Source organism: Gymnoscopelus microlampas, assembly GCF_963454915.1.
Source record: "Gymnoscopelus microlampas genome assembly, chromosome: 7".
Lineage (NCBI taxonomy): Eukaryota > Metazoa > Chordata > Actinopteri > Myctophiformes > Myctophidae > Gymnoscopelus > Gymnoscopelus microlampas.
Window position 1 is genome coordinate 14,929,219 of NC_139944.1, and position 13,252 is coordinate 14,942,470.

Below are 13,252 nucleotides of genomic sequence, written 5' to 3' on the forward strand. Positions count from 1 at the left end.
AGAGATCATGTAAACCGATTTGCGTAAAATTTGGATAAAATATGAAAGCTTAATCTCAAAATATGTGTTTTACATAAGTCGGCCTCCTGGTGGCGCTATAAAAGGCTAATGTGAAAAATGCAGGTCAACTATTTTTCCTTGGCTTCTAGGGAGTATGTGTGCAAAGTTTCACGCAGATCGGTGCAGTTACAGTTAAAAACGCAAATTGGGCTTTTATAGCGCCACCATGAGGCTGATTTGAAAATGTTCAAGTGGCATTTCTTCCTCGGCCTAATGGTAATGTGCGTGTAGAATTTCACGGAAATCGCAAGCTGCGTTCATGATTTGAGGCATTTAGTTCAAAATGGACCAATCCTACAAACTATGGAAGCCAACCTTAGCCAATCAGGATGGAATAACGAAAATCAGACAGATCCGTGTTGATCACATGACTATAGAGATACTGTGTACCAATTTGCATGATGTTTGGATAAAATCTGTAGGGGTAATATCAAAAAATGGGTTTTGCACAAATCGGCCTCCTGGTGGCGCTATAACAGGCCCATGTCAGAGGCCCATGTCAGAGGTTCTGAATTGGCATCCAGGGAGTGTGTGTGCACAGTTTCGCAGCGACCGGGCCAACGGTGCCGGAGATTAGCTGCTCACAGACAGATGGACACACGGACACACGGACGGACGGAAGGGGTGCAAAACATACTTTCTCGCCATGCCTTCGGCCTGGCGGAGACAGGATCAATGGGACCCGGAAATGTAGAGGTTGGGGGTTGAAGGTGCAGCATCTGCGGTTGAAGGTGCACATTTCAGTGGCAACACTGTTACTACTGAAGTCCAGACAGAAGCACGCACATCCCAACAAAAACTTTTCAGGTGCTGAACAACAATACGTACATTTGAGGAAAGGAAGTTCGCACACTGTAGCTCCCAGTAGAACATTTATTTATTTTATTTCTTTACAAATTTTTATCCCTCGATTTTGTAACCCTTTTTTCACCCGGTGCCAATTTTTTACCAGGTGCTCGAAGAGCGCCTGAGTCTATGAAGAGGCAGAGTAGAAGTCGACATATTACAGATTTGCATTCGACACATTTTCGACACATTTGCGTCATTGGCTGTCCTGGCTGTCCTTCACTCCTTTAAGCCAATGGCCACACGAATGGGGAATGTTCGCTTTAAAAAAAATATATATTCAAAGATTTGCACACATTTTCACGATTTTTGAATAGCCCAAAGTGTAAAATAATGCTTTTTAGCTCAAATCTAAAAATGAGACAGTTCCAGGTCTCAATGGGTTAAAGGGAATTGGAACTATTTTTTTGGAGGGGGTTGCGGGGGGTGGGGGGGGGGGGGGGGGGTAACAAAGAATCTGCCTTGTTCCGGAGAATACACTCGAACACACACGGCTTCTGATTAGGAGCATACATAATTTATAGCCATTTCTTACTGGGCTATAGCGTCGCTACGAAGACGGGGAATTGCGTGCCAATTAAGACTCTCTCTCTGCCCTGTATCTAAGAGCATCCAGCTTGACGTGCAGTTGGCAGCCACAGATAGAGAGAGAGCGAGAGAGTGCTGCAAAGACTTCATTACTGTACATGTGCAAATGAAAGGGTCCCCGGCGCATATCAGCCTGTCACTGTCGGCTTTTGATGGTAGAACTCGGAGAGAGACATGTTTGTGTGGGTCCGTGGTTGTATGTTTGCATAAAACCACAGACCCACAAATGGCGCTCGTCTGTCGAGCTGTCATTCTGTCGTCAGATCAAGGACAAGGTGCGACGGTAATTGTGCGTTGCGGGAAGAAGAAGAAAGTGGATTATTGATGAAGAACAAAAGGTGTTTGTTATACAGTTACTAAATTAGTGCATCACGAGCCCCTTTGATGGAGCTGGAGGCTTTTACAAAGAATACCTTCAGGTTAAGATAAGCAACCCTGCATGACGATGAGCTTCTATTTTAGGGTCTGTTCATTTTAATTGTTCACACTTTCTCTCCCGCTCTCGTCCTGTTCTTATGGGCTGTAATTTCTCACCAATGGCATTGCCATATTGTTAAACACTTTACCAGCAGACAAAGGGAGTGGCCATGGGCGCAGCACTGGCCCCATCAGCAAATGTCTACGGACAGTTTGTAAAGGAATGTGTGCTGAATCCTGTCAAGAACCCTTACCACACATACGTGGATGGTTCCGAAACATAGATTATCGTCTGTTAGATTGCGTGATGAATACTCTGCAGGAATTCTATGCATCAATTTATTATTGGAATCCTAATCTGAAATTTTACAATATGCATGAAAGAATTTTTTGGACATTCTGATTAAAAGACTGTGACACATTCTATCTGCAGGAAAGACACAGACCGTAACATTTTGCTATTGTCTTGCAGTTACCACCCAAAAACTATTTGGATAATTTGCCTGTGAGTCAATGTTTTTATTGATAGCCAACACTGTTGGCTAGTGCTGCGCGCCCTAGCGAGACCTGACAGAATGGGTTTCATTTGCAACCAGTATGACGCTTGCAACCAGTGTGACGTCGTCTGTTAAGGGGTCTATAGAAAACCAGGATAACAGAACACAAGAGTACAATAAGACTCAATAATGACACCTATACCTCTAGCAACACACTTCACCCAGTATGGCCATTCAGACATGGATCTCAAGTTCTGGGTTATTGAAAAAGTTGAACCTCCTACCCGTGGAGGAGACTTTGACCGAATACTTCTACAAGCAGAAGCACAGTGGATCACCTAAATACACTTTAACCATTATGATCTATAAATGAGTCCTTGGACTTTCAATGTTTTTATTGATCAGCTTATCCTTGTATTGATGCTTTGACTGTGCTATGTAAAGGAATTCTTTGTCTTCTTTGTGTATATATCTATGCTTGTATATGTGTATGACGTGCATGTGTGCAGGTATGTGTATATGTATGCATATGTCGTGTGTACATGTACGGTATGTGTGTGCATGTGTACATCTGGATGTTTGTACAGTATAATAGACCAGTGGTTGGCTATTGGCTTAATGGTAATATGTTCATTGACTTACACTACCGCTCTGATTATTTTTTTGGTTTGAATCTTGATTGACCACACCCTTCCCACACCTGCCTGAACTCAAGTGATCATGACCTTTCCCTATATATTTGATACAGTATGATTTCACATGCTTACCATTGCTGTCTGAGGAAGGGTTATCATACTCTAATCGTGTTGCTGAGTAGTCTGTAAGGTTTGGAGCCAATCGTTTGTTCACTTGCTGAAACAAAAAGTTGTAAAATAGCTGTTGAAGGGATTAAAACATTGTTTTGCGTTATACATACGTCTCCCTCTATTGTTTTTGCCTTGGACTTTTGCCTCCTTGGGAACCCTAGTGACACATTTTTGTGTCACTGTCACATCAAACATTAACAGCTGCACGGAAACACTAAACATTGCACAACGTTGCACAACAATTGAAATCATCACTCATCATCAAGCAGCACAAATCACTCTTTTCTCATGGTGAACATACAGTAACTATTTGGCAAGAATGACACACTGTCATAGTATTGACAAATATACTGACGCACACACACGCACACATACATTCTATTGTATATTTATTATGTTGACTAAATGTATTGCATAAAATCACTTTGGCAATATTGTTTCAAACAATACCAATTAAGCCAATCGAATTCAATGCATTCTATCACTTCCTTCCTTCAGTTTCTTTTCATTGCATTGAATGTGTGTGCATTCTTTCTGTTCATTCGATTGGTGCTCGACCTACATTGCGCAATTTGCACTCATTCCATGGTTGCATAATGCCACCATGGAATGACAAGCGTACGTTACGGTTGACATAGGTGCGTTCCGAAACAAGGACCCTTAAGTGTACCGTACATTCCTGGACATGTACTGTACAAGTCTGTGCTCAGGCATGTATTTCACAAGCATTTTCATCAGGATGGGAGACAATTATTCAGCTCTTACCGAGCACACTTTTCAATAACTTCTACTGAAGAGGAAACTACAAGTAGGCTTTGTGATGGTTTCAGTAACTAGAAATAGTATTCTTTGCACACTTGTATGGCGTATTTTAACCACATTGAGTATTTGCTACAAATGTAAATCTAATCTAACCACAATAATCAGTCCCCAGCTGACAGTGAGTGAAGTGACAATGTAAGGACTTTTAAACCTTTTTAATACCAAATAAAATAAATGAAAAAGACCATAACTGCATCAAAAGTCATCAACAAACTATACTGTAAAACTGGTCAAACATTGGCCAAATTGTCAAATAATATAAAAAGGAGCCACATTTTTTGAAAATAGCCGATCTACAAGCTGATTATTATTATTATTATTATTATTATTATTATTATTATTATTATTATTATTATTATTATTATTATTACGGGGCCAGGCTTCCAGCATGGACCCGTATTGTTATTCTGATTATTCCGTTTCTTCTTCTGCCACTTTTGGCAGTTCTGGCTGAACCGTGCAGTCGCTTTTTATGAAACTCGGCCATATGATAGATGGTCATGAAAAACGATCAAGAAATAATTCTCACAATCTTTCGTCAAAAGGTGGCGCTATAGCACTCAATTGAAAAATGCCAACTTTGAACAGGTACAACTCATGCCCTGTTTCACCTACAGCCATGAAACTTCGATGCACACATGCGTCTCCTCATGCTGAACAACTTTCATACTCTGACTTTTGACCTCTGACCTTTAGATCTCCCACCATTTTGAATTATATGAAAAACAGTTAAAACCTATCTCCTCCTGGGATTTTTGAGTAATCTGCACGAAACTTTTTACACATGAACTTTGGACCTATGCCAAAAAATGTTTGCAAAATATTTTCCATAAGTGAAAAAATGAAGCTTTAATGAGCCAATGAATATTGCAGTTTTATGACAATTATTCATCTGCCCCTAACACATACTGTACATGCAGACTTACCATTCTTTGAAACTTTGCAGAAATGTAAAGGGCCATTCCAAATATCACTGAAACCAATCTTACTCCAATTGGTCAAACGGGGGCGCTATAGCAATTTTTGGAAAATGCAAACTTTAAACAGGCAAAAGTCATGCCTCGTTTGGCCGACAGCCATTAGACCTGCTTACACATGTGCCTTGACTAATGAGGAACACATCTATCACGTTGACCAGTAAGCACCGCCCTTAGATTGTCCGCAATCTTGAGCAGTTTGAAAAACACTTAAAACCAGGATTTTTCAGCTATTTGCGTGAAACTGTATCATCTGTGTGATCTCCTTTCACAGGTTCTTGTCTGTTGGTGGCTTCTCGCTTAAATGTGTGCCCCACAACCTGAAGGTCACCAGTTCAAGCCTCACTTGGTGCAGACTTCATCTAAGTTGCATTTCACACAACATGACTATCAATGAATACATCTGCAATTGTTAAAGATAACATGAAATACTTAATTGAGTGTTTTTTACGTACAGCTGATCTACAATCTCACAACTTTTCAGATAGCAATGAGAGTATGTTTTTTCAATGTATAACATACTTCATTGTGAAAATAGCCGATGTACAATCTGACAACTTTTAATGGTTTGTGAGCTTGTAGATCGGCTACTTTCACTAGTTTTGCTTCTGAGGAGATGTACAATTTCTTCATTGGTAAATGGTTTGTGAACGAGTGATCATAGTGTTAGTGAAACAGGGGCTTGGGTCATGACAGAAGGCAAGCGTTTATGATCTTCAACAGACAAAATCAGCCTGGACAAAGCTGTAGCACTATAGGTAGTGCTAGGTAGTGCTCACCTCTGATCAAAGTTAGGAGCCCTTGCATGAACCTAGTTGTGACACTAAGGCTGCAGCAACTAATCGATTAATCGATTATTAATCGATTATCAAATTAGTTGCCAACTATTTTGATAATCGATTAATCGATAATCGATTAATCGATAATGGAATATTATTAATATAATAATTAATTCAATGTAAAATTGGCTATTTTATCCAAAATGTAAAAATAAATAAATTAGAAAATGTAAAGTAAAGTATACATGATTAGAATATGCTTAAACATTCGACAATTAAGGTCTAATATTACAAAACTACAAATTGATAATAAACCTATATATCCTGTCGTTTTGGGGCATAAACAAAAAGTTGAAGGATAACATTAAATCTGATAATGATGTACCATGCATGTTCACATCAAGTATACTTTACATTACTTAAGACCGTTAAGTGCCCACCTATCCTGTATCCCCCTTTTTTTAAATGAAACATTTGCATTTGTATAGTACTGTACTGCTACCTGTACTGTTACCCTTTAGCCTAAAATATGTTGTTTTTTAATCAAATCAAGCAGTCAGAAGAAGAGAAAAGCTACCATAAGGTGGCTTTTATTTATTTTAATATGTATTTATATATATTTTATGGGTAGTAGCCTAATCAGCAGCTGAGCAAAATTGTATAACATGTACTTTTAAATTAATTATTCATCTGTATTGTCTTTATTGTTAGATAGAATATGCCTAAAACAACCTAAAATTATAAGGTAATTGCTTAATAAGTGCGATAATCCGATTAATCGATTAATCGTTTAAATAATCGCCCGATTCATCGATTATGGAATTAATCGTTAGTTGCAGCCTTATGTGACACTGCATTCTTTAAATCCTGTCATGCCCTTTATCCTTATCTAATCACTCATCATGTATGTACAGTATGATGGTTTTGACTCTGACCTTTCTTTTTCCATTGTTCCACATATCTTACATCACAACTATGCAAGGTCTAAGACTTCCTCATCATGATAGAAGATTTCTCATGAAGATATCACCATAGTGGAAAGAAACCACAACTATCGAAGCTACGATTGGTATGGTAGAACTGGTAGAACTTGATCTGCACCTGACCTCAAGTAACACTGTCCTTCGATAATAACCATATGACCCGCACCCAAATGGCCCTTTGCTCATGTAATGTGTGATGGAAGCACTAACTGTACTGATAAGAACCAATTATTGAAATCCCAAATACGGAATAGACCACATTTAATACCTGTCTTAGCCTCCTGGCAGTCTTAAGGTTTTCTTCAGAACAGGTAACCTCTTTAACCCTGGCATCCCCATTTTGGGCATGTGATCATAGGCTAAGTAGATAAATAATAAATAATTAGAAACATTTCTGAAATGAAAATACCAGATCTACAATCTCTCAACATGTCATGATGTATTGTGTTGTGAGCATGTAGATTGTCTTTTAAAACAATGGCTTATATTTCTTTATTATTCAGTGGTTAATGCAGATATACTATCATTGTAAAATGTCTAGCACATTGGCATAGACCATGGGTTTTCAGCTGGTGGTCTGTGGACCACTGGTGGTCCGTGAAGGTATTGCATGTGGTCCCTGACCATGCATTTAGCAATGTAGAAAAGTGAAGATTTGTATTATATTTTATTTTATCGACCACTAGTTGAGAAACAGTATGATGTATGATGACGCATAAATGTTGTCAGTTACTTGGAAGTCAGATTTCAAGAACTTCCACAGAAATGGGAGTTAGAATTTCAAGGGAAACTGTAGGCCTACCGGTTTACCTGGTTGAGTCAATCTCAGTTAAATAATGACTGTTAAGGGCTTTAATTTAATTCACCTCGAATTAACAAATTAAATGAAGGCCTTAACAGTCATTATTTAATTTCAAGCTTTTTCCCCCACACCACGCCCATATCCCCCTCCCAACACAACAGTGGTCCCCAGGTTGATTCTCAGTCAGGGTGGTGGTCCCTGGTTCATAATCAGTTGAAAACCCATGGCATAGACAATAGGGCACATTATGAGTTCATTATGTATTTCTGGTAAAAAAAAAAAAAAATATTGATCACTTATTTTGTATGTCTGTGGCAAAAATAGTATATCGATGAAAATGTCCATCACAAGCTTGCATGGTGATGACCCCTGACCCTAACATATTGCTGGCTTACTAACAACATACATGCATGCACACAGATCAACGTGTTTGTGCGCTGAACACGTGTGTGCTGCTATAATAATAAATACAATATCGAAACCAAATAATATTAGTTTTAATTAAGAACGTGTACCATTAAAGCCAGGATTTTGTTCTTAATCGGGGTTGATAGCAAGAGTAAAATTACAACTCGCGGACCGTGAGTCCGGGAGGAAAATGTGATCCTCTGTTCTATTCCCATAGCTTGGTCAGTGGCCACCAAGGCTACATAAATCACTGCAGTTCAGTCACTTATACTTTGAAGGGGAAAGAAATCTACTGCTGGTAGCGACAGAGTAACCAAAAAAGTGTGCTCCTCGGAGCGCAGATCCCCACCAGGCCGGGTTGCCTAGCCTTTCATCACATGACTCCGATCCAGAGATACTATGTACCAATTTGTGTGACTTTTCAATGCTTTCAATTGCTTCTTTCTTTCTTCTCTCTGCAATCGTTGGCCCCGTATTATCGCTGCTTGCAGCTATATTTATTATTATTATTATTATTATTTTGAGTTGATGTTTTGTGAGTGGAATAAAAGTACAGAATGAACCGTTTTTCTGTGTTTTACAGATATTTGTCTAAACTCGGGACACAAAAACTTGAAACTGTGGCAGTCCCAGTCAAACCAGGACGTCCGGTCACTCTAGATAGAAGCACGCAATAGTTTAACCACTTAAAACCCTATACTTAGTTGACCGGAACACCCCAGGCGAGGCTGGCCAGAACTCTAGGGTTCATGGGGTTAAAAGGATATTTTACTTTCAAAATAAATGTGGGTCATTTTATCGTCTACTCAGGCTTTTGGGAGCACCCCGGACAGTTTTTAAGTTGCTTGATTCAGTATTTACTGATATTTGATATTAATTTTATCAGACACGCCCCTTTCCTAGACAAACCCATTGTAACTTCAAACTCCATTTTAACCATGTTAGATTAATCGGAAACACCCGTCCTTGGTTCTGGTGACTGATATTGTCTTTCTAATACGTGAGGAGACAAGTGTTGTTTCGATTACTTTTTTCATATATCTTTTATAATTTTTTAATACAATTAAATACAATACATTTTTTTTTTAAATAAATGAAAAAAAGTAATACAACGTATTAGACGGGCAGGATGAGTAACCAGAACCAAGGACTGGTGTTTTTGATGAATCTAACATGTTACAAATGGAGTTTGAAGTCATACTGGGGGTGTATAGGAAGGGGGCGTGTCTGATCAAATGAATATCTTAATACTGAATCAAGCAACTTAAAAACTGTCTCGGGGGCTCAAAAAAGCCTGAGTAGATGATAAAATGACCCAAAATGTTTTTGAAAGTGAAATATCCCTTTAAGTCATGTCTTCACCACAGAACCTGTGTGCCTACATTGAAGGTGCTTTGAGTGACAGATTCATTTCCTCTGAGAAAAGAGAAAGCATGACCGGTTTAACACTGCAGCATAGATTTCTATCATGAATCACATTCTAATGACATGGGTTGGGCAGGTATTTATACTGCTGCATGACAGCAACACTACCAGACACAGACACAGGCACAGACACAGACAGCACACTTTTCAATAACTTCTACTGAAGAGGAAACTACAAGTAGGCTTTGTGATGGTTTCAGTAACTAGAAATAGTATTCTTTGCACACTTGTATGGCGTATTTTAACCACATTGAGTATTTGCTACAAATGTAAATCTAATCTAACCACAATAATCAGTCCCCAGCTGACAGTGAGTGAAGTGACAATGTAAGGACTTTTAAACCTTTTTAATACCAAATAAAATAAATGAAAAAGACCATAACTGCATCAAAAGTCATCAACAAACTATACTGTAAAACTGGTCAAACATTGGCCAAATTGTCAAATAATATAAAAAGGAGCCACATTTTTTGAAAATAGCCGATCTACAAGCTGATTATTATTATTATTATTATTATTATTATTATTATTATTATTATTATTATTATTATTATTATTATTATTATTACGGGGCCAGGCTTCCAGCATGGACCCGTATTGTTATTCTGATTATTGTCTCCGCCAGGCCGAAAGGCATGGCGAGAGAGTATGTTTTACCCCCTGTCCGTCCGTCCGTGTGTCCGTGTGTCCGTCCGTGTGTCCGTCCGTCATTCGATCTGTCTGTGTACAGCTAATCTCCGGCACCGTTGGCTTGCTCGCAGCCAAACTGTGCACACACAGTCCCTGGATACCAGAGCAGAACCTCTGCCCCAAATTTTTCACAGGGGCCTGTTATAGCGCCACCAGGAGGCCGATTTGTGCAAAACACATTTTTTGACAGTACTCCTACAGATTTTGTCCAAAAATCCCACAAATCGGTACACAGTATCTCTACAGTCATTAAACGAAACGGGTCTTTCAGATTTCTCATATTCCATCCTGATTGGCTAAAAATGTCTTCCAAAGTTTGCAGGAGTGCTCCGTTTTGAACCAAATGCCTCAAATCATGAACACAGCATGCACTTTCCGAGAAATTTTGCAAGCACATTCCCATTAGGCCGAGGAAGAACTACCATTTGAACATTTTTAAATCAGCCACATGGTGGCGCTATAACAGGCCGATTCGTGTTTTTACCTATAATTGCACCGATCTGTGTAAAACTTTGTATGCACACTCCCTATAGGTCAAGGAAAAACCTTTGCCCTGCATTTTTCACATCTGCCTTTTATAGCGCCACCAGGAGGCCGACTTGTGTAAAACACATTTTTTCATACTACTCCTTCCAATTGTATCCAAATTTCACGCAAATCGGTACACATGATCTCTATAGTCATGTGATCACGACGGATGTGTTTGATTTTTCATACTCCATACTGATTGGCTAAGATTGACATCTAAAGTTTGCATTATTGGCTTGTTTTGAACAAAATTCTGCAAATCATGAACGCACCGTCCAATTGCGCTCAAACTTTGCACGCACATTCACACTATGTTGAGGAACAAATGCCACCCTTTTAACATTGGCCTGTTATAGCGCCACCAACAGGTCTAATTCAGCAAAACACATGTTTTTGACAAAATGCCTCAAATCATGAATGCAGTCAGTGTCCGATTGTCGTGCAAGGCCTAAGAAGAAATGGCACCCTTTTCACGTTGGCCTATTATAGCGCCACCAGGAGGCCACAGTAGCCTACCTGACCTGGCGGAGACCTGTGCTCCGAGGAGCACTTTTTCTAGTTCCGTTTCTTCTTCTGCCACTTTTGGCAGTTCTGGCTGAACCGTGCAGTCGCTTTTTATGAAACTCGGCCATATGATAGATGGTCATGAAAAACGATCAAGAAATAATTCTCACAATCTTTCGTCAAAAGGTGGCGCTATAGCACTCAATTGAAAAATGCCAACTTTGAACAGGTACAACTCATGCCCTGTTTCACCTACAGCCATGAAACTTCGATGCACACATGCGTCTCCTCATGCTGAACAACTTTCATACTCTGACTTTTGACCTCTGACCTTTAGATCTCCCACCATTTTGAATTATATGAAAAACAGTTAAAACCTATCTCCTCCTGGGATTTTTGAGTAATCTGCACGAAACTTTTTACACATGAACTTTGGACCTATGCCAAAAAAACGTTTGCAAAATATTTTCCATAAGTGAAAAAATGAAGCTTTAATGAGCCAATGAATATTGCAGTTTTATGACAATTATTCATCTGCCCCTAACACATACATGCAGACTTACCATTCTTTGAAACTTTGCAGAAATGTAAAGGGCCATTCCAAATATCACTGAAACCAATCTTACTCCAATTGGTCAAACGGGGGCGCTATAGCAATTTTTGGAAAATGCAAACTTTAAACAGGCAAAAGTCATGCCTCGTTTGGCCGACAGCCATTAGACCTGCTTACACATGTGCCTTGACTAATGAGGAACACATCTATCACGTTGACCAGTAAGCACCGCCCTTAGATTGTCCGCAATCTTGAGCAGTTTGAAAAACACTTAAAACCAGGATTTTTCAGCTATTTGCGTGAAACTGTATCATCTGTGTGATCTCCTTTCACAGGTTCTTGTCTGTTGGTGGCTTCTCGCTTAAATGTGTGCCCCACAACCTGAAGGTCACCAGTTCAAGCCTCACTTGGTGCAGACTTCATCTAAGTTGCATTTCACACAACATGACTATCAATGAATACATCTGCAATTGTTAAAGATAACATGAAATACTTAATTGAGTGTTTTTTACGTACAGCTGATCTACAATCTCACAACTTTTCAGATAGCAATGAGAGTATGTTTTTTCAATGTATAACATACTTCATTGTGAAAATAGCCGATGTACAATCTGACAACTTTTAATGGTTTGTGAGCTTGTAGATCGGCTACTTTCACTAGTTTTGCTTCTGAGGAGATGTACAATTTCTTCATTGGTAAATGGTTTGTGAACGAGTGATCATAGTGTTAGTGAAACAGGGGCTTGGGTCATGACAGAAGGCAAGCGTTTATGATCTTCAACAGACAAAATCAGCCTGGACAAAGCTGTAGCACTATAGGTAGTGCTAGGTAGTGCTCACCTCTGATCAAAGTTAGGAGCCCTTGCATGAACCTAGTTGTGACACTAAGGCTGCAACAACTAATCGATTAATCGATTATTAATCGATTATCAAATTAGTTGCCAACTATTTTGATAATCGATTAATCGATAATCGATTAATCGATAATGGAATATAATTAATATAATAATTAATTCAATGTAAAATTGGCTATTTTATCCAAAATGTAAAAATAAATAAATTAGAAAATGTAAAGTAAAGTATACATGATTAGAATATGCTTAAACATTCGACAATTAAGGTCTAATATTACAAAACTACAAATTGATAATAAACCTATATATCCTGTCGTTTTGGGGCATAAACAAAAAGTTGAAGGATAACATTAAATCTGATAATGATGTACCATGCATGTTCACATCAAGTATACTTTACATTACTTAAGACCGTTAAGTGCCCACCTATCCTGTATCCCCCTTTTTTTAAATGAAACATTTGCATTTGTATAGTACTGTACTGCTACCTGTACTGTTACCCTTTAGCCTAAAATATGTTGTTTTTTAATCAAATCAAGCAGTCAGAAGAAGAGAAAAGCTACCATAAGGTGGCTTTTATTTATTTTAATATGTATTTATATATATTTTATGGGTAGTAGCCTAATCAGCAGCTGAGCAAAATTGTATAACATGTACTTTTAAATTAATTATTCATCTGTATTGTCTTTATTGTTAGATAGAATATGCCTAAA